Below are 27,318 nucleotides of genomic sequence, written 5' to 3' on the forward strand. Positions count from 1 at the left end.
TATTATACTCACCATGCGTGAATGAATGAATGAAATCACGTTTATTCCACTTTCAAATCACATGCGGGAATGAACAGATTGAAACAGGCTATCTACGTAACCAGGTATCTGGTGCAGATGGCCACATTGATATTTTTAACGGTTCGGCAAGTGTGGTCGAGTGTTGCCGTGTTCATATTCATTCGTGCTAGGTTTGCTTTCATGGCTCTCCAAAAGTTCTCAGTAATCTTGAGGTCAGAGCCCTTTGGAGTTCAATCTAACACCAGGACCGCGAGCTCCTCCAGCATCACCTGGACGACCCTGACGAAAGTGGAGTAGCCATTCTAAGAGCAGCCGGTGCCAACCTCTCTTTTAATGTTATAATAACAAAAATGAACGTTGGGACTTGCGATGTCCATTCATGAGGTTAAATCTCGCGTGCAAAAAATAAGGCGAATGCATACATCGAGTTCAGTTGTACACGATCTACATAATCGCTTAAATCCAATCATGTGCGTTTGCCCCATAAAATGTTTCTACGCTGGATATGAGGTTGCATTCCAGTGGAGAAAAGTAATCGCAACGTTTTTTTTTCCCAGCTCCCGTAAAGTACGGCCTGAACAGCCACCGCGGTGGTTTTGAGGTTTTGCTTAACTTGCAGACCACCGATTCGATCGATTTCTATTCTCGGCGCTTGCGTTTGAGCTCTCAGAGAAAGCACAGAAATAATTCAAACACGCTATTTCATGCAGCAGCACAAGAAAACTGGGCACGGGTTGGCCGGGACGTCACCACATCGGAACGCGTTTTGGCGAGGATATCGGTGGAATTCGATTTCGTCGCTATTCAGGCGCATCGCGACTTCTTGGTAGTTAAGCTGCCGCCGTCGCTGAAGCGAATCGCATTGTGCGAAGGCGTGCCGGCGACAGCATTGGCAGACGGAATCAACGACATCATACATCTGCGTCAATGTGGTCACGTCAGCCGAGCATACAAAAAACAAAAACAAAAAAAAAACTTGAGAGCGACGGACGAGGCAATTAAGAATGCGCAAGGTACTGCTCGGGACGCACGGGCACGGAAACAAATGCACGCATCTCAATTAAAAAAATATGTAGGTAATCCCGTAATGCCGTATTGAAAACGCCAGCAGTAGCTTTCATACCAGTGCCATAGATAAGCGTGGTATTAAATAAAGTATACCTTTTGCTCACACTGTCGCTCTATATTGATTTGATGATTATGGAAATAATTGTGGATTTCGTCAGGGTTTTCCGCAACATTTGATTGTCAAATGAACAGATAAATGGCACCAAGGAAATCACGCGCACGCATACATAAAAAAACCAGCACTTAATTATTTTTTTATTTGGACATCTTACCATGGCACATAACATTCTGTGTGTCTAATTCTTATATCGAGTGCTCTCTTCAGTAAAATGAGGTAAGCAACTGTTGTAAACGCGTTAAAGCAACTGATGCAACAGCCTTGCCATTTTTTTAATATAGCGCGAGCGTATGCACGGCGTGTCAATGCCTTAAAACGGCTGCAGAATACACGAGATGAACGACAGTTTTACGCAAGACGACTCGCTGCCCGAATGCTGCCTTCTACACTGTTCATTTCGGGAGTGCAGACGTACTTAGCTTTGTTATCACCGACGCTAAAACATTTGGAAGGCCAGCTTATTCGTAATCATTGCATGTGCACTTTTTTATGCGATAGCTCACGCGTGCTCATTTATATTTTTATTCGTGCCCTTTCTCAGGTACAAGCTCGGGTTGCAGCAATACAAAGAAGAAATAGATATTACACACCATCTTAATGCACTGCATCTATTCTACAGCGCGTTGGCTCTAACTAGCTTGTAATCCATATTATTACTTCAGGGTAGAATTTAGAATAACTATCGACGCTAAAGCAACAGTCGATATGCCTGTACCATTCGCGTCTTTTTTGATATTTGAATCTGAGCTTATTTTTCCACAAGTACACAGCATACGTAAACAACGAGGATGGCAGGATAAAAGCTGAATAATGGCAGCTTGGCGAGTCCCACCTCTCCTACTGCGCTAAGAAGCTAGCAGTAGTTATTTTCACTCCATCTATTCGCATGTAACCTTTGCCGCTCGCGCATCCTCCTGGTTCGACCAGCGCATCAGTCGATGTTAGCACCGGAAAATGCTTTGTGCATTTGCCCATGCCGTCGCTCACCTCGTCGTGTAATAACAGCGTGCTCGGTCGATGCTCGCACGCTGTTATTACAAAAATTGCAAGAGTGTATAATAAAAGAAAGATAAGTAACCGAGTATTTAAAGGGGCCCTGCAACACTTTTCGAGCATGCTCAAAAAGCGCTGCCGATCGGTAGTGGAGGCTCCCGAGAACACGCGAGCCAAATATTATAGCGATGCGCACGGCCTGGAATTTACAATAAATTCTCAAAGTCAGCTGAAAATCGCTCCCTCTTCTCTCGACAAATGATGTATTAGTCCGCAAAATATGACGCGATTGTCGGCAGTTCCACCATTGGCTGATGTTATAATCACGATAACACCCTCATTATTACTTTCGTTGTTAATTTTGAGTTCAATAAGTAGATAATATGTATGTTTATATTATGTTATCGCGTTAAAAACACCGATCAAACATTAATATTAGCACTTCCGGTCTCACCGACAGCTCGTCTGCTCGTAGTTGCGTGGTTCCGTTTTCTTCGCCATGCGCAGTGCCGAAAACGTGAATATTTCTGTGCTTTTGACCATCGCCGGTTGCCGTTGAGAGTGGCAGCCGTTCGAGTGTTGCCTCGTCAGCTGAGAACTGAATCGTCGGCACGTTCTCACGACCGACCGAGGCACGGGCGCAGCGTGTCTCCGATAACAATGCTGGCGTCCGTAATGGCGGCGCTTCGGGGTCGTCTGCCAGTGCCGTCTTACGAGGCGGTGTATCGGAGTATGGGCCGAAACCGATCTCAGCTGTCATTCGTTCCAAACGAGAGCGCAGGTTTGCTTCCATGGTTGGCAGAGCGATGAAAACACTACGGCGTTCGAGGTGCACACCCAACATTACCAAACCGACGCGCAGTTTTCAAGCACGCGCGATACACAGAGTGATCGACTCCGCTCGACGAGAACGACGCAAGCCGACCGGAAGTGGCGGCACAGACCACGTGGTTGCGCCCAGACGTCAGAGAGAAAAAAATGAAGAAAGAAACTCCGCCGGCGCTCTTGGGCGGAGCCTCGCCTCTCTGCGCTCCCCCCGTCGACTCGCTGCCTAGGCAGTTCCGCGCGCTCGCGGCGTTGAGTTGAGGGTGAAAGCTGCGGAACGTGATCTCTATAATTTGGTAACACCACTTAGACTTGACGGATTCGAAAAATTTTTGCGGCATATGACTCGTGAAGAGTCATACGTCAATAATGAGACTATTCCAATATAACTAAGAAAGGTGTTGCAGGGCCCCTTTAAGAAAGAAAAAAAAATAAAGAACAGCTGCCGTTGTAGCGCAATGTACCAACTTAATTCATTTTTGCATTTCACCAGCACTTGGATGTAGTTTAGCACCAGTGGACAACAACAGAATGGAGACGTACAGGCAACATCATGCGCCATGTAAGTACACAGGCGTCCACTGTTAAAGGGAACATCGGAGCGTGTGGCGGCAGCTCGGCGCCACCGCCGGCCAGCGGCTGCAACGAGATTCGCGCAGACGCAGTGAGCGCCGTGCCCGGTGCTCTTTCGTCGCGTCAGCTGTTCGCTTCGCGACGATTCGCAGCGCGGAAGCAGAGGGCAGCAGACGACGAAAGAGCACGACTAACAGCACGCACTGCGCCTGCGCGAAACTCGTTGCAGCCGCTGGCCGGCGGTGGCGCCGAGCTGCCGCCACACGCTCCGATGTTCCCTTTAACAGTGGACGCCTGTGTACATACTGTCGCACACCGCATGCCTGTATATAGGCACTACGGCTAACTGCGGCACTTACCTGCAAACTACAGTAAGCAATTACGACCCTAAAACGTATTTGGAAAATAGACGCTCACTAAACAAAAGTAGTGGTCTAATAACGCACTTCAATCAAATCAAGTAGGCCTAATAATTTTGGAATACATACAGACCTCGAATGAGTATATCTGTATGATTTCCTGCTTCTGAAACCGTACAAATATATTTACAAAAATCCACACATTAAGAAGACTGCAAAACAACACCAATTCTTCAAAACATGCAGTCCTATGGGTGGAAAATTCGTTCGGCTGAAATGGTATCAAGTGTACAGGCGCCCCAAACGTAAAACGGAGCATGCAAGCTGTGGCCAAACTACGCGAAACTGCGTGCCAGCGCGCTCTACCAGAGAAGTGGTTCTTTATTTATAAACGGAGATGATGGTACTATCTTCTGGCACATTTCCGTTTATAAATAAAGAACGTCCTCTCTGATAGAGCGCGCTGGCACGCAGTTTTGCGTACTTTGGCCACAGCTCGCGTGCTACGTTTTACTTTTGGGGCACCTGTATGCGGTCACAATCAGACTTTTGTAGAATGACTGCGCGGCTGGTAGCGCACACGGGCACAATGAAATAGCGTGTGGCATGATCATGCGTGATATCACTGCGGCGTAGGCCGCGAATTTTTTTATTATTCCTTTTTTTTGCGTAAGACGGTGTTAGCGTTTCAGGTCCAAGGTATAGATATGACCAAGCAAAAGACGACGGCCACCCCCTCCGACTGGCCTATGATTAGGAACACTGCAAAATCTGAGACTTCAGAATTCCAGATTTGTTTGGAGAGCGCACTCGAAGGGAAGCCGCATCGACCGCCTGTATTCCTGGCCATAACCGAAGGTACGAGTAAGAAGTTTGTAGTACATCGCATGGAGACTGAACATCAACGCTGTCTTACGTCCGTGCGCAGTGCGCCAAATTATGCAACATGCTGAGCCTAACCATCGGCAAGCATAGGCGGGTGCAGGCGAAATGGCGCCCGCATTCGCAGACTGAACAAGTGGATCGAGCTCGCAACAAAAACGAAAAGAAAAAAAAAATGAAACCGATACCGTCCACACAGAGAATGTCAATGACCTTCACCGTGGTCGCAATGACCAGAGGTGATGGTGTGTGCTGCACAGCACCTCAGATCAAGCTGCCGTAAGAATGAAAAAAAAAAGAAAAAAAAAGCCCAACTTGCCTCACCGAGTATTTGTAGGGGCAATGCTGTTCCGATGGTATCCGCAGTGCAAAATTGAAGAAAACGCGACGAAGAACGATGCGACGGCCAGATGTTCTTCCAGGTTATTTTACGTATCTGTTGCGAACCTTCTGGGGGCTGCCGGTAAACTTTTCGACCGGAAGCGGACAAAGAATGCCCCCTGCAGTAGCTGACTCCTTTCCGGGATTTCATCCGCCCCCTTCTTTTTAAAAATTTCTTTTCCTGTTCGCCAATCGGAAGCGCAAGGGGCGGTAACTGACGAACTCCGGGTTCCTGTAGCCGCTGGCACACTGGCCTCGTCGCGCTCCCTGTCCCGTCTTGATCGCACGCATGACTTCTGGAAGGAAGCTTGCATTTTGAAAGAAAATCCTGCATAGACTGCAAACTTTTGCGGATAATCGTGTTTTTTTTGTTCGAATCTTGCGGCGTCCTTGGTGGCACTACCAAGAAAGCATCCGCGTTTTATTATCACGCACCCCCTCCCGGCATGTATCTTCTTTTTCTTTGTGTGTGTGTGTGTGTGTGCGCGCGCGCGCATATCTGCGAGACGTTTGTTTCAAGTGTCCGACGCTTGTCAACTGGCACATTCCATTGCGCGCGCTATCTCATACGTAAATAAGGAAACGAACTTCGCTATCACACGAGGCAGAATATATGAGTCTCTCACATGTGGAGGCAGTTACTGAACGAGTTCACAATATAACAGCAACACTTTCGTATTCGTTTTCTGTCGAAATTGTCGCCCTCGGAATTACGTTTTCTTTCTTGCTAGCTAGAGGGCAGGTTGTGTGCACGTCCGCCCTGCACTCACCCAGCAGAAGGTGCAGCCAAGCCTTTGCAAAATGGTCGCGCAACAGCGGATGCTTCGAGTAGACAAACGATCGATTGCCGCCAGCTTGTCGCGTTGGGTTGACGACGTTCAACGAGCTGTTCTCGCTGTCAGCAATACCTACGGCTTGCTTATAAGACAATACGAAGAAGCACGAAATTTTTTTACTTATTTAGGAGTCATAATATGCATGTAACGAGCTTCTCTTCTTCGTCTTGGTTCTCAACGACTGTTGCCCATTCTGTCGAGTGTCATTCCGCTAAAGGAACCTTCCTTTTTGTCGAAAATCATTAGTTTTTTATTATTATTACACCACTGAAGATGGTTAGTATTCAATGCCTCTGTTTGTGAAGCTGCGAAGCTACGAAGACGTGGCCGGCTCGAAAAAGGTGCCAGACCTTTCGTTTGACCTGGGCGAAATGCAACAACATTTAGGGGCACGTTAAAGAACCCAGTGGTCAAAATTACTGCGACGTCCCCCACTACGGAGTGCCTCAGTCATTTCGAGGGTTTGGCCCGTAAAACCCAAGAATTTAATTTTAGGCAACACGATCATTAATAATGATGTTTCTCCAGTTATGTTTTATTGCTGGCTTTAAGAGGCATGTTGGGTATTCCACAATAAAAGTCAGCCGGCATTCAAAGCATAACACTCTGCTCAAAAGTATGTGCCACGTACTGGTGGTTCCAGTAAACAAGTCCTCTCTGTCGGAAAATCTACGGAAAGTTGTGAGCTGGAACAGCTGTGCCTTCTGCAGCGCACTTTGAATACACCTTCATGATGCGTCAGAGAGTGGCGAAAGAGGCGCGGCTCTCTGAATGTACACCCTTGCACTTTTTAAAATAATGCAGCACGAGCGCTGACTCCTGGACATGGTAACGCCTAACATAGGCGAGAAGTAACGAGATTTTCTGCATGGTGCGTAGAGAGCAAACTCATTGTGCGAGCGCTGTCTGCTACGTTGTTCGCTTGGAGATGCATGCACAATATCAGCCTCAACTGTGCTACCGTTTGTTCAGAAAGCCGGTGTGATGCTGATCGTCGTATCGCTGATCTCGTTGCTTCCCGCCAATATTAGAAACTACCCTATCCTGGGGTGGACGCTCGTGCGATATCATTAAAAAATTGCAAGGCTGTACGTACATGAGCAGCAAAACAGCATGATGATTGAGCCCCTGCAGCACTCGTTAAGGTGATTTTGATTGATTGCATATGTCATAATGATTTCTTTTTCCGGTGCCCATGGTTCAGTACAAAAAAAAATTAAATAAGAATAAGCTGGTGCTCGTCTCCGCGCTACCGATACCAAGGGTGGGTCAGGCGAGAGTTGACCAAGACTTTCGGTAGGTCAAGCCGAAAGCTAGGTGCGCCCTCCCGTAACCCACTCTTTTCCGTTGACACTGGGCGCTCCTCCGCGTTTGAAAACGGATAAGGTTGGACCTCTGCAATCGTTTCTAAAACGACCTACTTAATGAATTTTAGAAATAAAGTACGCAGGTGTGTCTAGGCGCCCAAAGCACCTCGGCCCGCTTGAGTTCGCTATATGCCCCTCGCGTTATTGCTTCTTACTATTCGTACAATAGAAAAACGTGTTAGCGCTAAAATATGGCGCCGGCTACTCCTTGGCTCTTCAATACGCGCGAAATACAACGTATACACGTCTATATTATACAAAGACGCCAGAAAAAAAGAAGAAAAAAAAAAGCGGCACATACCACACACAGATACGTAACGTACCACTACGTTCTTCAGTTTCCTCGGCGATTTGCGTGTGACGCTAAGTTTAGGTGCTAGGTATCGGTTAAGCAAAAAATTAAAAATAAAATCAAAGATCTACTACAACCATCCCCACAGCATCGTCTCGCACATACCACGTGATAGCCGCTCCACTGACTTTAGTGACGTGCGTCAAGATGCCACGTTTTTATTAGGCGCGCGCTTTGAAATCGCAGCAATAAGTTATGGTAGTACATGTAATATAATAATATCTGGGGTTTAACGTCCCAAAACCACGATATGATTATGAGAGACGCCGTAGTGGAGGGCTCCGGAAATTTCGACCACCTGGGGTTCTTTAACGTGCACCTAAATCTAAGTACACGGGCCTCAAACATTTTCGCCTCCATCGAAAATGCAGCCGCCGCGGCCGGGATTCGATCCCGCGACCTTCGGGTCAGTAGTCGAGCGCCATAACCACTAGACCACCGTGGCGGGACTATGGTAGCACATGTAAGCGAAATGACTTCATCCACCCGTCATTAGCACGATGCTACAAAAGCTTTCCCGGTTGACGAAAAACTTGTCCTGGTTCGAGTTTCCAACCCGCACCAGCGCCTTTCACGTGTCGTGACTCTGAACTAACTAGGAAGACAGCAGATTGCAACTTGAGACCCGCCACGGTGGTCTATACCTGGCGACAACTTTCTGTGGCAGCACAGCCAAGGCTACGGAACCGAAGCACACACCTTTCTTACTACGCTGCTGCATGTAGTCCGGGAACGTTAACTTTTGTAGACTACGTAGCATAAACGAAAACATAAAAAGAAAAGAAATAGGTATTGTGTTCAAGACTTTTCGCATTTTAAGCAAGAAGGCTTATCCCGTGAAGAATTTTCGTTTTTTGTTGTTTCTGGCTTTCTGGTGTCGATTTCACGTTTTCCTGCGCCCGTAGACAATCGCCCGCAAACGGACTACTTGGCGTAGTAACACATGTGCAGAAGCTCCGCCCTCGTAGCTTTGACTGTGCTGCCACAGAAAGTTGTCGCCAGGTATAGTGGTTAAGGTGCTCAACTGCAGACGCGAAGGTCGTGGGATCGAATCCCGGCCGTTTAGCCCCTCATCGGGTAGCTTTCTTTCTGAGAAATACGTGTGGATCTTCTTTGTAGCTTCGCGAAACAAACTAGTGGATGACAGGATTTCCCTTTCATGAACCTTTTTTACTTCATCTTGCGCACTTCCCAAGTACTGATTCAGGGGCGTAGCCAGAAATTTTTTTCGGGGGGGGGGGGGGGGTTCAACCATACTTATGTATGTTCGTGCGTGCGTTTGTATGAGTGCGTGTATATATACACAAGCAAAACTGAAAATTTTTTTTTGGGGGGGGGGGGGGGGTTGGACCCCCCCCCCCCCCCTTGGCTACGCCCCTGTACTGATTTGCGAAATGATGGCATTCATTTGCAGCGTATAGTATACTAATTAAAGGCGCGCTTGGTGTTTGCTGGGGTGGCAGCTTCATCTTGGGTAACCAGTCAAAAGAGACAGACAAAGAGAGAAATCGTAAGAAGCATCGGGACAGGCCCTGTCTCGTTGCTTCTTACCGTATTTGTCCTTGTCTGCCTTGCGCTGCTACACAAGCTGCAGCTTAACCAACTCAACCGAATGCCACTTCTGCTAAACTTTGTTAAGAGTCGGTAGTGGTCTATCTGCGCAATAAATAGCTATAAAAATTTGCGCTACAACTTCTTTCATGTTTGCGCGGGGTGAAGAATTCACATTTCTGGACAAGGGCGTAGCCAGACATTTATTTTGGGGGAGAACCTTCCGAGTTTTCCCTCTGGCTACGCGAATGTTTCCGGAGCATATTAAAAATACCAAACACATGTAGTGTCGGCATCGTCATAGGAATGGAGGCACCACCATAACCACCGTAGCAACAAGTAAAAACCGTACCTGCTAAATGTCCATGTAAGGGACCCTTGAATCTGCAATACAAAAAAGAATAATAAAGTCACGGGATTTTACATGACACAACGTACCACAAAGTGAATATGACGCACACAATTGCGGGGGACCCAATGATACGTGCATGTTGTGCAGTGTTGCGTGACAGTATTGCACGTCATGCATTGCGTGTTTTCCGCTGAACAGAATTAAATAATGCTTATGGAAATGACATCATTCGGCGAGTCGGTGTTGATTACATGAATGCGCGTACACTATTTGTGTTTGTCCAGCTATTTCTTATTTTCTTGCTTGCGTGACCAAGGAGCAAATGTTGAATTCGAAGCCGGCCGTGAAATTCGTATCGTCTTGCCGCAACTCATGTGCCATCGGGTTCTCGCAGTGTGCCGCGAAATACGCTGGCCTTGCAGCTATCAGATCCTCGAAACCTGTCTTCACCTCGAGTCGTACTAAACTAACTGGGATGCCAGTGCTTTCCCTGGCATATTTTGTTGCACCGAAAACGAAGCCGTTCTTAGGGTTTGTTCCAAGTGACGGGACTTCATTACACCTCGATTCGTACAGCGACGTATCCAACGATGAAGGTTAACATTTTCCTTGAAAAAAAAATAAAGAATGAGGGAAAGAAAGATCAAATCCCGCATGTTAATCTTGCAGGTATATTTCCTTGTCAAGGGATTGACAGGGTCTTGAAATGACGCATGTAGGGCCGCATTGGTCCACATGCCTCCTGGTGATGATGACTTGATTGAAATTTGGGATGCGCTTTGACATGACCTGCAATGCAGCGCTAGGTAGCTGTCAGAGGCGATCTTTGAGGCAGCGTGCGCTGTGCCCCACGTAAGAGCGGCCGTAGCTCAGAGGAATATTACAGACGACTCCCACGATGCAGCTAGTGAAGGATGCTCGTTGTATTTAGTCGCATCCGTTCTTTTTCGTTTTTTTAGAGAAGGTTACCACGAGTGATCCGTATGCACAAGGCGTTAAAAGTTTGCCTCGAACTGAGAAAACTACCTCACATTGTCTTAGCCTTTTCACTAAACACCTCTACCTAAACTGCGAGATTGGCTAGGTGGTGCGAAGTTGAGACTTCGCAGATATCTAATTATCGCGAAATAAGGCGCGAGGCGAGACAAAGAGGCAGACAGGTCACCGCGCCAAACTTGAACTGAAAATTTACTTCGGTAATGCAAACAACTCGTGGGATGCGCAGAGCCCCGACGCAAAGTAGCAACTTTCATTCTCATTCGCCCTGCCCACCCTTTTTTTATTGCATTTGCTACCACATTGACGCAACAGCTATCTGAATAGTTCAATGCGCAGATTGCTTTCCGTATAGGAGCATACTTTATTGTTGAGAGCCAGCGACGGGATACTTACATACCTATCACGCGTTTTTTTTATGTATTTTTTTAACACAAGACGCATCGCATATTTCTTTGTCAGCCTGTCTCTAGATCCGCCTGAACATAGGAGTACTGTGAAACTACGCGGTACACGAGCAGCTGCAGCAGTGAACAGCCAGGTGCCCACTAGCGCCACTAAAGCACTCACTGCTGCCTGGTGTTCTATTACACGGTCATTCAAATAACGACCCACTTGACCAATATGGCACATGCCGCAAGGCACGAATAACAAATAAACCACGGCGATAGAACAGCCAGCAAAAAAGCGTGGCATGCCGTCTAACACAGGCTCGTGCGCGTTTGCGATTCTTCGACCACGTGATACATTCTGGGCAGTTCTTGTGCCGCGCTGAAAATAACTGCACAACGCCACTCTTCCGTGCTGCCTTCTTGAGACGTTGTGCATATGTGGCATTGGTACAGGGCGCACCAGAGGTCGTTGCTCAAAGCAGCCTGTGGACTCTCGAGGCTGTTTCACCTCACAAAAAAAGGCTTTTAGCTACAGACACAATCGTGCCTTCGGGAAAATCGCTGCTGTGCAGTAGACTGACCTGGTACACTACAGGCTACTCGTTGCGCAGAAGATTGCTGCAAGTCGACTTGAATCAATTGTAACGGTAATTCCCCTTTTCAATATCTTAGAAACGAATTATAATTGATAACAGTTTTTTTTTTACTTAGGCGATAATAGGTCGAGCAGAGTGGAGCTTCATTAAACGTAATGAGGAGATTTAAGTACTGCAAGCCCAACTCTACTGACATGTCATGTGTAGTGCTCGACTGCTGACCCGAAGGTCGCGGGATCGAATCCCGGCCGCAGCGGTCGCATTTTCTATGGAGGCGAAAATACTTGAGGCCCGTGTACTTATATCTAGGTGCACTTAAAGAACCCCAGGAGGTCAAAATTTCCGGAGCCCTCTACTACGGCGTCCCTCTTAATCATATGGTGGTTTTGGGACGTTAAACCCCAACAATTATTATTATGTAATGGGTAACCCTTATCCGTGCACAAACATAGAAAGCGCCAAGCACATTGTTCGCAATATATTCTCTTTATTCATTCCTAAACCCCCTCGGTAAAATAAGAAAATAATCGAAGTATATAAATTCCTCTTTTATTTGCAACAGAAGTATTGTCAGCACAGCCATCCATTTACCTGTCAAAAGTGGAATAAAACAAGCCACCTAAAACAGGCACGATAGTGAGCTAATCCTTTTGTAAAGGGTTTCACTGTTGCATTCGACCAGTGTAGAAGAAAGGTAGCACCTAAACATACAGAAAGATATACATCAACAGACGCAACGAAGCATTCTGGTAGGCGACAGGTCCGAAATCTTCTATATGTTCCCTTACATCACTAAACAGCTGAGCTTGCGGAATAGAATAGAATCGAACGACTATTCTTAAACGACTGTTCTTAAGCGATGAACCGCTCCGCACTTTTTCATGCTCTGACTCGTTGCTGAATTCGAGTTGCATGCGTGGAAGGCATCATCGTTAACAGCTAAAATGCTGAGGTGCTTTTAGTAATACTGGAATTAACGTAGAAGAGAAGAAAATAAACTGGGAAGCAGTTCGTTGCTTTTTCTGTCTGCACTCGGTCAGTGTTCCGCAGCTCTGAAGCTGAAAAATGACAATACATTGCCTCACTCTTGCCAGGTGTGGGGCTATGACTGCCCCACACCTGGCAAGAGGGGGCTATGACTGCTTGAGGTTTTAGGAGCAAGTTGTGTGAAATGGCCTTCGCGCTCGGGCTTCTTCTCTGGGCGGGGGGTCCTTCGGGTTTGACTGCAAGGTTCATGACAGACCTATCTCTAGATGATGCACGCCTGAACCGTAAGTATATAAATCAGTACCATGAAATAAGTGTTAAAAACGGCGAGATTCATAGTGACATGACACGGTTATAGCGAGCATCGCTCATAGCAGTCGTTATACTAAAAAAAAAAAAAATGGCGAAGCTTGCGTTAAGCCGCGCAAGGCATGAAACAGCGAAACTGGACGATTCTAAAGACTAATCTGGTTGCTTCGAAGTTGTTTCCAGGCGTTAGCTATGTGATGCAGGTTGCTTAAAGGTTGCTTCTAGGTTGTTGCTAGGCTTTAGCTAGGTGATGCTAGGTTGTTTCTACGATGATTCTTAGCGCAGAGAGGTGAGTTAACGCACACACAGTCACAGACACGACACGGATGTCCAAACTCGAGAGACAGAAACTCGCGCTGAAACCAAGCGTTCTCACCTCTCATAGATCTACGGGCACGTAGTCGTTGGCGTAGGACTTCTATCGCTTCGGGGTTTCACGCAACCGCCGTTGCCTTTTCCGTTCCCTAGTATTCTCTAGTTGTACGTACTCGGGGTCTTCGGCTCACTTCCGTCGCTTCGCAGCCATTTGTTGGGCTAACTGTTGCCTTCCTCATTTTTAGTGGACCAGTGGTGAGTAGTGGGATTTACCCAATGTATGTGGCGCATACCTGTTTCTTCGTAGCCATTTGTTGGGCTAACTGTTGCCTTCTTTTATTGCGATATCAACTACATGGACACTCTCGGCGGATTTTTGCAGTCGCCGTCGCCGTCATGTTCCCTATATGTATATGTAGTTATATAACATAAAATGCACAAAGAAATATAAATCAGAAGAAAGAAATTCAAAAGCGCGCGACCAGGGATTCGAACCTGCGACCCCTCGCTCTGCAGCGCGCTACCTTAAAGAATTACGCCATGCTTCATTCGTTCTGAAGGATACTAACGCGAGAATACAAACGCAGGCGGCGTTGGGTGAAAGGCATGGTGCGCCTAACGTGGCGAAATTAAAATTATGCAAAACGCGAGCCGGCGCTGCGTTTGCGTCGTATCGCTGGCGACCCACGCTAGTTTTCCATTTTGCGGTTGTAACGCCGCGCTACTTGTGGCCAGTGGGTTAGGGAAAAAGAAGAGCGTCCCGTGGCTCGTGGTGGCACGAACTAGTGGGAACGCTTTGGCACTTGTAGGCTTATGCCACAGGAGGGAACAAACGAGACGGCTGAAGTAGAATCACAGTATATATCTTACACCGTGACGAGAATCCTGCGGTGAGAATCCTGACGAGAATTACAGCGCAAACGTACAAGACACCCACGAAGAAAAGAAACGTACGACACCAGCGCTGACTAACAAGTGCTTTATTCTTTCATGCGACAATGCATATATAAGCCCAAGGCAACCTTACCGCACATGCGCATGCAACGATAGCTCTAAACCAAAACGTGTAATAAGGATGATAGGGTTGTTATATACGCGAAAACATGAAATCATATTCAGATGGGTGAAGGGACAAAGAAGTAAAGAATAAGCAAGAAGGGCAAAGAAGTGCATTTGCGCTGTAACTTTAGCCTCAGGGATATGTACCAAATAAACCCAAATGAAGTTTTATTTTGGTGATCAGAATCGACGCCAGCAGGGAACTCGATCCGTGGCTTCACGTGCCACTACCAAGCGCCGTCTTTATTTTGTTCTCTTGAGGTCGCGCGCTCTTCGGTATTGTTTGCCGCCCAAAGGAGGGCACTACAGGGTCTTGGGAGAACGCGAGTGCAAGAGTCCGAGAGTGACTTGTTTTCTGCGCATGCGCCCTAGCAGCTCGCAAATTTTGTAGGTCCCCAATTCTAAAACTCTCTAGTGTTTCGCCGGAGTTGGGATGTGCGCCTCCGACTTGTACTTTGACGTACAGGGCGTGGTCGACCGTGCTCGCGCGCTTACCTCTTGAGGGGGAGTTTTGTGCGTCTTGTGCTTTCACCGCAAAGTTTGCGTTGAAGCTACAGACCGCACGAAGGTCACTTTGCTCGCAGCAGCGGCCGCGTTTGCGAAAGGAGTGAGCTGCTAGCTAGGAGAGCTAGGAAGTAGTGGCGAGTTGCAGTAACAACTGGGACAGTTCGCGCTCGTCCTGTGTATACCTGTGCGTTATTTTCGTGCGTCCTTCTTTGTGTTTGAGCAGCGCGCTGCAAGTGTCGAGTTGGGACAGTTGCTAGTTCGCACTCGCTTTGTGTGTTTTCTTTTCCTGCGTCTTTTGTGCTTGAGCAGTGCGCAGCAAGTTTCTAGCTGCTTGCCGTGATTCCTGTGGCATTCCAATTTCTTGCTATCTCATTCATTGCTTCGCCCTTGTGGCGATAGCTGTGACTTTTTAAGTGAGCCGGTGGTGAGTAATGGGATTTACCCAATTTCTGTGGCACACACCAGTTTATGATGATGATAGTTTTTTGTATGAGGATAGTTTTGTATGATGATAGTTTTTTTTTGTGATTTGCTAAACAGCTTCGCTGTTAAACAAGACTGATCTCGCGTTTCAGTCTGTCAGGCCTCCATATGGCAACTTCGTTCGTTGAACGCATGTGTCAACTTGCGACAGCCCTGCCATCGCTCCAAATTTGCTCTTATTGGGGCCAAGGTTGCACGGGCCGGTGTGATATGCCGATCAAGTTCTGGGCAACCAACCAGCCTCCCCCGTCGACTATCGACTGCGGCAATCTTTCACCTGTGCGCTGCTCGAGCAGATGAGAGCGATGATCGAGTGCGGGCGCTCGGTCGTTAACGTGACATTTGGCGCGCCGTATCTTTCATTCACTCACACCCTGCGGGTATCTCCTGTTCCTTTTTTTATACCGATCAAGTACGCCAGTTTTCCGAGAAAGCTGGAATGTATGTACAGTCAGCGTCAAAAGTTTGGAGACCACGACACACAAGAAAAAGCTGAACATTCCCACTGCTTCGGCGGGCAGTATTGAATTTATATTTTTGGCCTCTTCTGAAGCACGTTCTAAAACGTGCACAGTACAGCTTGACCGAATAGTCACAAATTGCTGAGAAATTTTAAGTTTTCTCAGACCTAGTGGTCTCTAATCTTTTGACGCCGACTGTACATGTTAGCGCTGCCAAACAGGCTTACGGCTTCCTTCTAATTCACATTACACCTATTCACACTGACACGGCCATTTCAACATGTTATCTCGTTTATTATGTGGATAATTGATGTAATTACGTAACATGGTTACTCCGTAAGAGATATTATTGCATTAATATAAACGAGGAATAGACGGCACCTCACGTAGGAGCAGTCGTCATTCCGCATGACAGAAGAAGGCTATTATTGATGAACGCTTATTCAGTATTACGCAATTTGTCTAATATCACACCCTCATAGTCCTACTGCTGGAGGAAAAGTGATGCGAGGTAAATGAATCATGAGCGCTTAAATTAACCTGGCGTGCTTGTCTGACCACAGATAGCACTCTGTGCCGATTAGCGACTTGGGGATGGGGAGTCAATCTCTACGATGGTCATTTGGCGTTATTATAGAAAAGGAGAGGGGGGGGGGTGCGGCTCACTTACGAGAGAGAAGAGATCGAATAGAATGATTACAAGGCTCTTTTGGAGAGGCAAGCAGGCATTACACTATAAATGGTCAGCGACAACTTCTAGTTATAATTGGCTTATCTGTCTAATATCCTGGCCAACCGATCTCGCTATTCTCCTTCTCTTTTTATGAAAAGTAATAATCAAGGAACAGCTTACGCGCGAAAACGCGTGTCCCCACTCTGAGACGTGCCTTTTCTTGTGACGCAACCCATGATTCACCCAGTGGTCAAGAGGAAAAGACTGACACGATCCCGACTAATTAGCTGTACCTAATGCATGCGTATCCTTCTCCTCCTCCCCCCCACCCTCCCTTCTGCATCACATATGTACTTTCTTTACGTAGCGCCATTCTTGTTTATTCTTTTTGTAGCTTATATGACGAAATACTAGGTGAAGTCTCATTAGAAGAGCGCCCATTGCTCTCCTCGCTATAAAAAAAAATCGAGAATAAAAAATACAGACTCCGTTGTACAGTACGGCGGACTGCGAACATGACTGTTTTCCGACGGCGACGCTGCATAGCGTTCATATTTCGGCGAAAAGGCCGCCACAACAGCAGCCATAACGACCCTTCCATTATTTTTATAGCTATAGAGAACGAAAACACGAGTTTCTTTTTTGATCTTTTGCAAACAAGTTGAGGAAAGCTGACGCTTTCAGTCATTTTGATGTTCTCGCAATCACGCAGTCGTCGCGTCAGAGCTCATTATGGCAAGTGCGTAATGAGCCAGTTATGTGACAGTCAACGGTCAAAGCCTCTGATGACATATACCGCTATATGCGTCAAAATTCGTTTGGTATATTCCGTACCTACACATCATCAAAGCCGCGTTTTACCATACTTTCGTTTTGTTAATCTTTAGTTGCATACGTCATTCTTTCATACTGGGCGTTATTTCTTTCAGCACCTGCCGCGTTGTTGTCTTCCTCTTTTTGAAGTGTTTCACTGTGCCAAGAGACGGAAAAAAAATGCAGAAAGCTAAGTACTTTCACAATAACGCATAAAATTTCTTTGTGAACTTTTATATATATATATATATATATATATATATATATATATATATATATATATATATATATATATATATATATATATATATATATGCACTCGACGACTGGGACGCGATTGTATATAATCAGAAACAAAGATTACCGCACTAAACGTGCTGTGAGCTCGGCATTCGAATACGGCGGTAACATCACGGATGCTTCTAACATCCCTATTGAAGTTTCGTTCTGTGCGTCGGACGCACGGAACGTTTCACACGTTCATTTCACACGTCCAGAATCATCAGAATATCAACAATATGCGCTTTTAAAACTTCTGCACTTTCTTCCTAGAAGAGGGTATGCTGTGATCAGTAGAAAACTTCACTGACAATTATTAGTAAGCCGAGGCTGACGAATTACAAAGGCCTATTCTTTTACCACTTTCACTTTTCTTCGAGATAGATAGATAGATAGATAGATAGATAGATAGATAGATAGATAGATAGATAGATAGATAGATAGATAGATAGATAGATAGATAGATAGATAGATAGATAGATAGATGCTGGATGACACAGTGTATCCTGTGGTGGTGCCAATGTGAACTGAGAACGGCTGAAGTGCTATTACTTTGCTGAACGGTCGTATTAACCTATGTAGCTAGGTTGGTAGTAGTGCAATAAAAAAAATTGTTTTTGTCATATGGCGCTAATCCCACGTCATACTACGCAGTTACCACGCTGGGTTTATCCTGCAGCGACCATGTAACACAGGCTGCAGCTGGCCAGTCGCCGGCTTCAAAGAATCACTTTTATTTCTTCACTCGAACGATTATACTACCATTTGAGGCCATTGCGGATGCAAGGAGAACAACCAGCGCCTCGTTTGCCCTGCTGTTTCCTTTACTGCGGCAATGGGCCTCGTTGTGCGCAGAGAAACAAGGAGGAAGAGTCGGCTGTCCCTGACGAACCATTACATTACTGATTGCGAAGAAAAAATACAGAGTGTTCTCTGAATCAGCTGAGCCGAATGCACGTCCCACAAGGTTTCGCCGCAGGATCACGACGCCTCGTGGATGGCACGTCGTCATGCAGGAAGTATTTGCTGGGTTCGTCACTGAGGGCGATTTCTCCCACCGCTTTAAAGATTGTGGGGATTCGGCTGCATATAATCTTACCTTTTCGGTTACCAACGTGTGCGGTTACTAAACTAGCATCTGCGAATGATTAAAACGAGCCTCCTTATATATACACTTATCGAAAACGCAGAGGATTATCGCCGAGAGATTGTCGTCTAGCTCTTTTTTTTTTTTTTTCAGATGCAATCGTTCAGCTTCGGGATAACTGCTGCACAAGCAGGGAGAAAGGTATAAGTCGGGCAGATACTTACATGAACGGTTGCGGGATCAGGTTATCGTGGCGAGTACACATTTTCTTTCGGTGATGGCTGGGCTTTTCAAATAAGCAGGTCAGGTTACTAGGTATGACCTGTGCTGAAGTGTGCGAACATAGCGACATTCAGACAATTTCTGCGGCATGAGTCGCATTGTTGTAATGACTTCTTGCAAAAAGAAGTTATCTGAAAGGAAAAGCTCTGTGTGCCCCAGCCCGTGCATGATCTTGGCGTATACGTACGCAGCGTTCCATCTGTCAGCACAGTCAGATTATGTAGTCAATTTCATGGCTTCGTTGTCGTAATCACTGAAGTAACGGCCAGCTACTCTGTTTGCCCTGGGAGGCAGTTACGGGCATTCGTTTGAGTAGCCCCTAAATGTATACGGCTGAACTCCTCCCTAGCGCTGAAAACGCCAGGGCTTATGTATAGTGTAAGTAGCATTTTCTAATAAAGTCTTTGACTTTCCCTCGGCTTGCGCCTGAAAGTAGTTGTACGCTCACCTTTATTATATTTATTACTATTTTACCAACTTAGCGCCTTAGTTAGGGCATTATGTCTTTTACTGATGCAGCAATTAAAACCACGGACGTGACTCTTGCATCCGCCCATTACGTGACGTCAACACGTAGTCGCCAGCTTGCCTCCTCATGGATAGCTTGGCCCTCGGCATATGCCGCGATGAAAATGAAACTTTTGCCAGCCGTCGCCACTGTGGAACCCAAGCTAATGTGCCTGCACAAATGTGCAGTTGGGAGGCCGGCGCGGAATATTCCTGCGTTACCCGACAGATTTGTCCGATGGCAGCTTATACGGTGTTTTGTACGCGAAGCAGAATACAAGAGCGGTGGTGCCTATGCGTGAATTTTGGTGGACAAACAAACTGCATGCATTTTCACACGCGCTTGTGCTTGACTATAGGGCTTGTGTCCGTGTGTGCTAAAAAGAAAAATATATATATATATACGAAAGTCTCTTGCGGCAAAGGGAGTAGCCGCATCAATTATGATCTGTCACTACATACGTTAATTTTCAGTAGAAAAACAAAGACAGAGATGATAACTAGAAAGGAAAAGTCTGCTTTGCTACCCCTGCATTTCGGAACGGGTGCTGCAGAAATATAAGAAAGGGAAATGCACACAGATATACATAGCACACGCACACGCACACACGATCCAAGCCGATCACACCCGATCGTCGCACATAAACGTCATAGTAATACCACTGGGGGTGAGACCACTGGGGGCGCTGGTGCCAGATCCCTTTACCACCTTTACTACCACCGGTAAAAATGCGCGCTGATGCCAGTGGTGACACCTGGCAAAGGTATGCCACGGCATGGCGATACCACTACGCCAGCTTTTTTTTTTTTTTTGCTTGCTCTGTTCTTTTTCTTCTTTTTTTTTTTTCAAACTGAGGTTCATCTTGTGCAGACAGTGTACAACTTCCTGCCCCCGGAAGCTCTGCCTCCTGTTGAACTGTTCTAATGCGTTTCAATTATCGACGTTAGGCCCGAATGAGATTTTAAAATGAATCAGTGAACTGGGCTCTTAAAAACCTAGTTTACCGATTGCTTCAAGTGACCTCTATCTAGTGCGCAGAAGATTCCTAGAGTGCGCAGCCTATTAGGAACTGCTGCTTTCATAAGATTAGAGTGAGCGGATGGCTCACTGCTGATGGCTGTTGCCAACGAGGAGGTCAAAGAGAAAGGCGAGGACATTGCCATGAATCTTAAAATAATGAAAAACTTATTTCCCTCTAATGAGCACATTTGAATCATTACTGGTAAAATATTTCACCTATCTACGAGCGTTACACGCATGCGTACTTTGAAAGCATGCGTGAATTTTCTATTTGCCGACAGGAAAATATCGCGAAACAAAACAAAACAAAAATTGCTTAGCACAATTGTATGTATACACACATGCAGATTTCAGGTCTTCAATGACTGTATCAATAGTATCTTAAACAAAAAAGCAAAATAAAGACATTCCAGTTGACATCAGTGCATCTATTCCATCTGAATCTGGTTAACCTCCCTGCCTTTCACTTAACCTTTCTCTCTGTCTCCCTCTCTTTCCATCTGAAAAGAACGCATCGTGAGGCACATTATAAATTATGTAGGTCTTCAATCTCGGCAGAAAAAGAAACGTTACCTAATATCTGGTACTGCTAGAAAATTTTGCTGATAACATCAGAGTATAAGGAAGCAGTAATTAGCAGAAAGTTGTTTTAGGCGCTTGAACACAAGCCTGGTCCCTCACGGTTGCAACATGTCACACTCACTAACAATGGCTCTCAAAAGGATGTCCAACCTGTGCGTTTCTCACTAAAAACGCAGTCAAGGAACTGCATGAGCTTTTATCTAAGCACTTCGCAAGGTTCGACAGATCTTTCGGTTCCCAAGATCTGAAGGAGGCTCTCTTTATATTGGCAGAGAAGGCTTTCTTTTCTTAAGAGCAGTATGTTAGGTTCAATCGCAGATAGTACGTATTCATTAAATAAAAAACTGCCTTAGTAGACACAGGTTGTTACCTATTGAAGTAAGCAGTCAAGCGCTGCAAAGAACACAGCTCACTAATGTCGTTTGGTCAGACATTTCTGGAGGCACTCCATGCAATGCTACGACGAAGACACCTTTCGCGTTGTTCGGAATATATTTTTCTAGCGCGTCCCTTGTTCATTGCTGTCAGCCCACGGGCTGGGATCTGGTGTTGTAATCTGAACCTTACTTAGCACCCTCCTCGAGTACCTTGGTGAAGCCTTCTGGGAAACTTTCACCACTTCACCACTCACCACCTTGTAAACCTGCAGCTATACAAACGTCCTTCTTTCGGGACTCCCCAACCTGTCCCAAAAACAGAACCGACACGGTTTCCTGAAGGACGCGTTTGAAGTACCTTAGCTATTTCTCAGCTGGCAAGTCCGTGTCGTGTGTGAAGGCAAAGACCTTTAGCCATTCGGCAAAATCGAGAAGCTTGCACCACGGCTGAGATCGAAACATCACACTCACCCACTCGTCATTTTGCCGTGACGGTGTGGCGGTGCCCAGGAAGGCCCGGCGAATCCTTGCAGGAAAAATTCTTTTCCCGTCTCGCAGGAATTGGTACACCACATCTCTGCAGCCCCCTCGATGATGTCCAACATGTTCGCTTCGAGAAGAACCGAATACAACAAAGAAACGAAAAGGCGAGTCTTCAGGAGAAAAATACTGCAGGAGACTAAAAGTAGTCAGCCCAGAAGCAAAGAAGGTTTTAAAGAACTGTGAGCAGAGCGATCGACGGGGCTTCGATAAGCGCATAGATAAGAGCCCCCTGCTTCGTTTTTTTTTAGTGCGCAGACGCAAAAGCAAGATATACGTTCGAGAGAGTTCTTAGTGAGTGAAGCGTGCGGCAACTTCAGTGGAGTAGGTTTTTGTTAAAGTTTCTGAAACATGCTTCACATTCGTAATCCCTTTGTTAAACTCGGCCCCGCCACGGTGGTCTAGTGGTTATGGCGCTCGACTGCTGACCCGAAGGTCGCGGGATCGAATCCCGGCCGCGGCGGCTGCATTTTCGATGGAGGCGAAAATGTTTGAGGCCCGTGTACTTAGATTTAGGTGCACGTTAAAGAACCCCAGGTGGTCGAAATTTCCGGAGCCCTCCACTACGGCGTCTCTCATAATCATATCGTGGTTTTGGGACGTTAAACCCCAGATATTATTATTATTATTTGTTAAACTCGGATGGAATCAGAAAATTCTTCTAACGGAACAAGAACATAGGTTACGCATTCTCTGCTGCCACTGGAGACCTACATGTTTTATGATGTGCCTGACAACGCATTATTTTTAGCTGCAAGGAATTGTACTATAGTTTACGGGTGGGGTTACAGTACTAATAATATGACCATTGGAAATCCGAAAAAAAAACACACTTTTATTTGACAAGCCGTCGATTTTATTGAAGGAAGACATACGTACAGGGACGTATTGTTACTTCAAACATTGTCGTGCTGGAAATGGTTTGATGCCTGCTTTCGAGGTACGCATGTTTGCAAAGTTTTTAAATATGTGAATAATTATTAATTGCGATTGACCGAGTGCGTTTTAAAAAAGGTTCTCTGAGTTTGGCAATTATTTAAACAATAATTGACCCCGTGAAGAACCTTTCTTTTTTGCTTTTGAAATCGCTGTTGATAACACCCGGTAGTTTATAAATTTAGGCAAGGCTTGCTGCTGCTATTCAGCGCGAGCAATAAAAACGCTTTCGCCATGCAACGACTCCGCTCACTTCTAACTTGCGACAAGCGTCATTGCCACACGTGGCACTGGGGGTCAGCACTCGAGAGATAATGCATTTACAAGGAGAGTACAACGTAAGTTCTATCAATCAGTCAACTAGGCGTCAAAAACGGGCAATGTTTGTTTAGTCCTAAAGTAAGTGGCGAATTTCTGCGCCGGAGGGCGCCCCAGCAAGTGAGGCAAAAACCAGTGAGTGAAGCAGCCAGAGGCAGGAAGTTGTGCCCATAGGTACCCCCAAGGTCAGTGAGAATAAGCGCATTTGTTTGAGAGGGTAGCTCAGGCGAGGCGTCCTTATACTAGGACGCCTTGAGCTCGGGCCACGTCCTGGGCCCTCGTGAACAGCCTTAGCTGATCGTCGAGGTTGGCACTACACTCTTAATCAGGTCCCGCTTAATGTGCTAGATATAGCAAAAAAAAAACTGGACATTTTTCGTCTAGTTTCCTGGATATAGCCAGCACGTAGCCAGGACCTGATTAAGAGTGTAGCCAACGCTCTATACCAAAGCTCGTTGGTGTGGTGAGGGTTGGGGGATTTTAATGGGTGCTTTAATACCTGTGGTGTTCTGCGCTCCCGAAGTGCCAGTCCAACTGTGTCAACACATCATAGGCAGCCAGTGGTACAGCCAGCGGTCCAGCGGTACAGCCAGCGGTTTTAACCAGCGGTATACAGGCTAAAAATTGGAGCAGGCCTAGCTTACGTGCAGTACGCCACTCCGGTAGTGTATGAAACCTCCATGACTTGTGGAAATTTCCATGTGGGACAAACTGGCCGGCGCTCAGTTAATAGTTAAACCAGGGAGACCACTCATAACTTGGAAGACGAAATTGACAGCACATCTTTCAGCAAAGATCTTGCTCTCGTCAGCTCTGACACGATTTTAGGATGCGACGTTCCTTTTCAGAAGGAAGGAGAAAGCCAGAGGTGAACTTTTAAAATAGTTTTACATCAAATAAAAGAATAATAATGTATGCGTGAAGTGCTGCATTGCTGCATTGAAAAAGCTGAACATTTTATTTCTTATTCATTCAAATCGTCTTGTCGGCTTTGGTAAACGCCCCCTGCGGTTTGTTCGTTGTAGCTGGTGCACGTGTGCATCGAGAAAGTACATAAAGTATATCTTGCTGCCTTTCGAGCAAAGTTGCAAGAGGGGCCTCTGGCGTGTGTTTCTGTATCTTCTTCTGTGTATCCTTGCGCTATATGATGACCTCGTTGAAGCGTTGATCAGGGGCTGAGGCTTTCCTTCTTCGCCCGGCATTTTTATCGACAGATGTCTGAACATACCCGGGACAGCATGGCCGTGTTTGGATTTCGACCACTCCGGGAGATGCTGTTACGGCGACAAAAAGCAAGCAGGAGGTATCTCTTTTACCAAACAAACCCCCAGCGAAACAGTTTGTTTCATATATCTGTTTCGTCATCGCATCATTTACACGACATCTGAAGAATCAACGGGCAAGGCTGTTTCCGTGGAATTGACAGAGCCGTCGACACGCAGTACACCTTGGCGCGGTGCTGTAACACTATCTATGGATCAGGCGCAATATAAATATCAGACACACTGCCATTTTGGTAGTTAGTAACTCATCATCATCAACATCACTAACCTTTCCTATGTCCATAATTTAAACTTTTTTAACGCGCACAAAAGACAAGGACAAGCAAGAGACACACGAGCGCTTATGGATCCATACCAACTTGCCCAGTTATCTGTCTTACTGAAATACTTTCCTATGTCCTCTGCAGGACGAAGGCCTCTCCCAATGACCTCCAACCCACCCTGTCCTGCTGGGGTCGATTCCATTTTGTGCCTACATTTTTTTTTTTATTTCATTGCTCCACCTAACCCATGGCCATCCCCGTACGCGCTTCCAATCTCGGGGTAGCCATTCCCATGTTCTGACTATCTCGTGTAGCAAAACGCCATGGTTGTATACTTGCCGTTTCAGTGACGGAGGTAAGTTACCGGTCTTGAGTTTAAAATGCCTGCCGTATGCGCACCAACCCATCTTTATTCTTCGGTGCATCTTCTCAACATGAGTGGGGTGCCCTGTTAATATTTGGCCTAGATCGACACACTGTTCTACTGATTCAAGGGGACGGTTGTTTATCACGAGTTGTCGCTCTAACCAAACTAATTTCGGCGCTAAAAAAACACATCAATGACTATCTCAACAATGGACAGATCGCTGGCAACTCCTGTGTCATGCGTCGAAAAATAAAAGTCGAGGGAGTTGGCTTCCCCCGAGCTTTTTGAGCCACAAAGAGCCATAAAAGGGGCTGCAACCGTGGCCTCATATATGGCAATAAGTGAAACGTCTTTCAGCCGACTTGTGGTAGAACGAGATAAACATGACCCTCTGGGTTTTATTGAATTGTGCTCAGTGCACTAGAATATTCTTGCTCGTGTATGGGCACGAAACAGTGGTAGGGAAACGGTTGATTGTACTGAATAACGAATGTAGTTGGGGTACACGTGCTGGGGAATTTACTGCAACTAGTTCGAAAAAAACTTGATAGCAAAAAAAAAGAAAAGAAAAAAAAAGGGGACATGACAAAGCGTTATCGCGCTTTTGCCTAGCGCTTTGTTTGTTCCAAGTTTGTATTTTTTCTTTGAAGTTTTTCGAGCTACTAAATACGTCACAGGTTTATTAGGCCCATGACCCACAATTTCTCAATCTGACTAAGACGGGCTTTACCGCCGACCCATGTGCTCCTTTAGAACCTGCCATGGCAGCGGCGGAAGAGATGAAGGAGAGTACTGCAGGACGCTGACAGCAGCAACACGTGACTGAATTTGGCCCGCGGCGCCTGCGCAGTCCTCAAAATCCCACGGACTTCGCGAGCGGCGTGCTTTCATTTCGCAACAGGCCGCGACCACCGGCGTCCTCGCGTGCGTTCCCAGTAGAGTGTGGAGAGAAGAGGCAGCTTTTCCAGAGTCACTCACACGGAGGCTGAAAGAGCAGCCACGAGGTAGCGAACCGATTGGGCAATCCCCGAAGTGTGAACCCGCTGGGCTGTGAGTGGGCCGACTGAACAGGCCACCGAAGAATACAAAGAGCCGTGAAATAATTTAATTGCTGCGGCAGCGCGCGTGATCATCGGCACGCACATACGTACATCATTGGTTCTTAGATTAAACGGAAAAAGATTGCAATGATGTTCATTCATAAAGGCAACGTTCAGTATTCGTTCTCAAATCAGTGAAACAATATCAGGATTTCAGCTGTTTTTGTTTTTTTGGCGGTTGTTAAATACTGTTTGTCGGTGTACTGCCACCACCATGTCCAGAAGTAATATATTTTAAAAAATGAACAGCATGCCAAGTGTTTCGACGAAAATCGTGGCAGTAAATAAATCTGACAGTAGAGAGCATGCCGTTTTGTTTTGCTGTTAACATCACATTTTTCACTGCCACCATCTTCGAGCTTGTGTTTGCTACAATCGCCATATACTTTTTATGAATGAATCGAGCAACTCAACCCAGAAAATAATAATAAAAGTTTAGAAAATAATACTATTATATAGTCGGACAAATAACCTGTGTATTTAGTGACTGTGTTTTCTCATCTTTGCCTTTAATGCAAATGATGAGAAGTTAATTACTTTTTCTGTTACGCTCTCAAATAAAACTTGACACAGATTCGGAGCGGTGTGTAAGCACTGGTTACTATTTAGCAAAAAAAGATGCAATGATCATTTCCTTATTTACTTAAAAGTTCGAAAGAAACTCCATTGTTGCATACTCTCTAGACTACATTTACATAATTCACTTTTTAATTAAACTTGTTTTTGCAGTGGTTTATATAGAATAAGAATATTTACTAATTATAAACTGCAGATAGTAATTGTTCGTTGAGAGAGAACTGTTTATTGAAAAGCAGAGGATCTAGCCGGCGTATGGAAATCGCTGACTTGCTACTCTGCGTGGGGAAGGGGATTGGGGGCTGAAAGACAGGAAAAGAGAGAGAGAAAATGACGTAAAATGTTAAGATAGTATAATAAAAAAAAAACAGACGGAGTTTTTTCTCTTGGGTGGGGACGTGCGCTGGCAGTGTCTCTCATTGCGTGGTTTCAACGTGCAACTAAATTTTGTCGAGCTGACCGATACTGTCTAAATGTGTGAATAAAACTTTCATCGCGCGCCTCTGTTTTGTGAGGCAGGCTAAAGGGCCC

General features: G+C 46.0%; 1 protein-coding gene across 1 annotated transcript in view; it reads right to left on the reverse strand.

The window, feature by feature from the left end:
- Window positions 1–5,373, reverse strand: part of LOC119394559 (acyl-CoA desaturase 1) — a 32,391-nt gene extending 27,018 nt beyond the window's left edge. The window contains exon 1 of the mRNA XM_037661895.2: window positions 5,164–5,373. The gene's annotated coding sequence lies outside the window, so the exon portion shown is untranslated. The remainder of the gene's footprint in view (window positions 1–5,163) is intronic.
- Window positions 5,374–27,318: the final 21,945 nt, after the last annotated feature.

The sequence above is a fragment of the Rhipicephalus sanguineus genome, chromosome 1, assembly GCF_013339695.2.
Source record: "Rhipicephalus sanguineus isolate Rsan-2018 chromosome 1, BIME_Rsan_1.4, whole genome shotgun sequence".
NCBI lineage: Eukaryota > Metazoa > Arthropoda > Arachnida > Ixodida > Ixodidae > Rhipicephalus > Rhipicephalus sanguineus.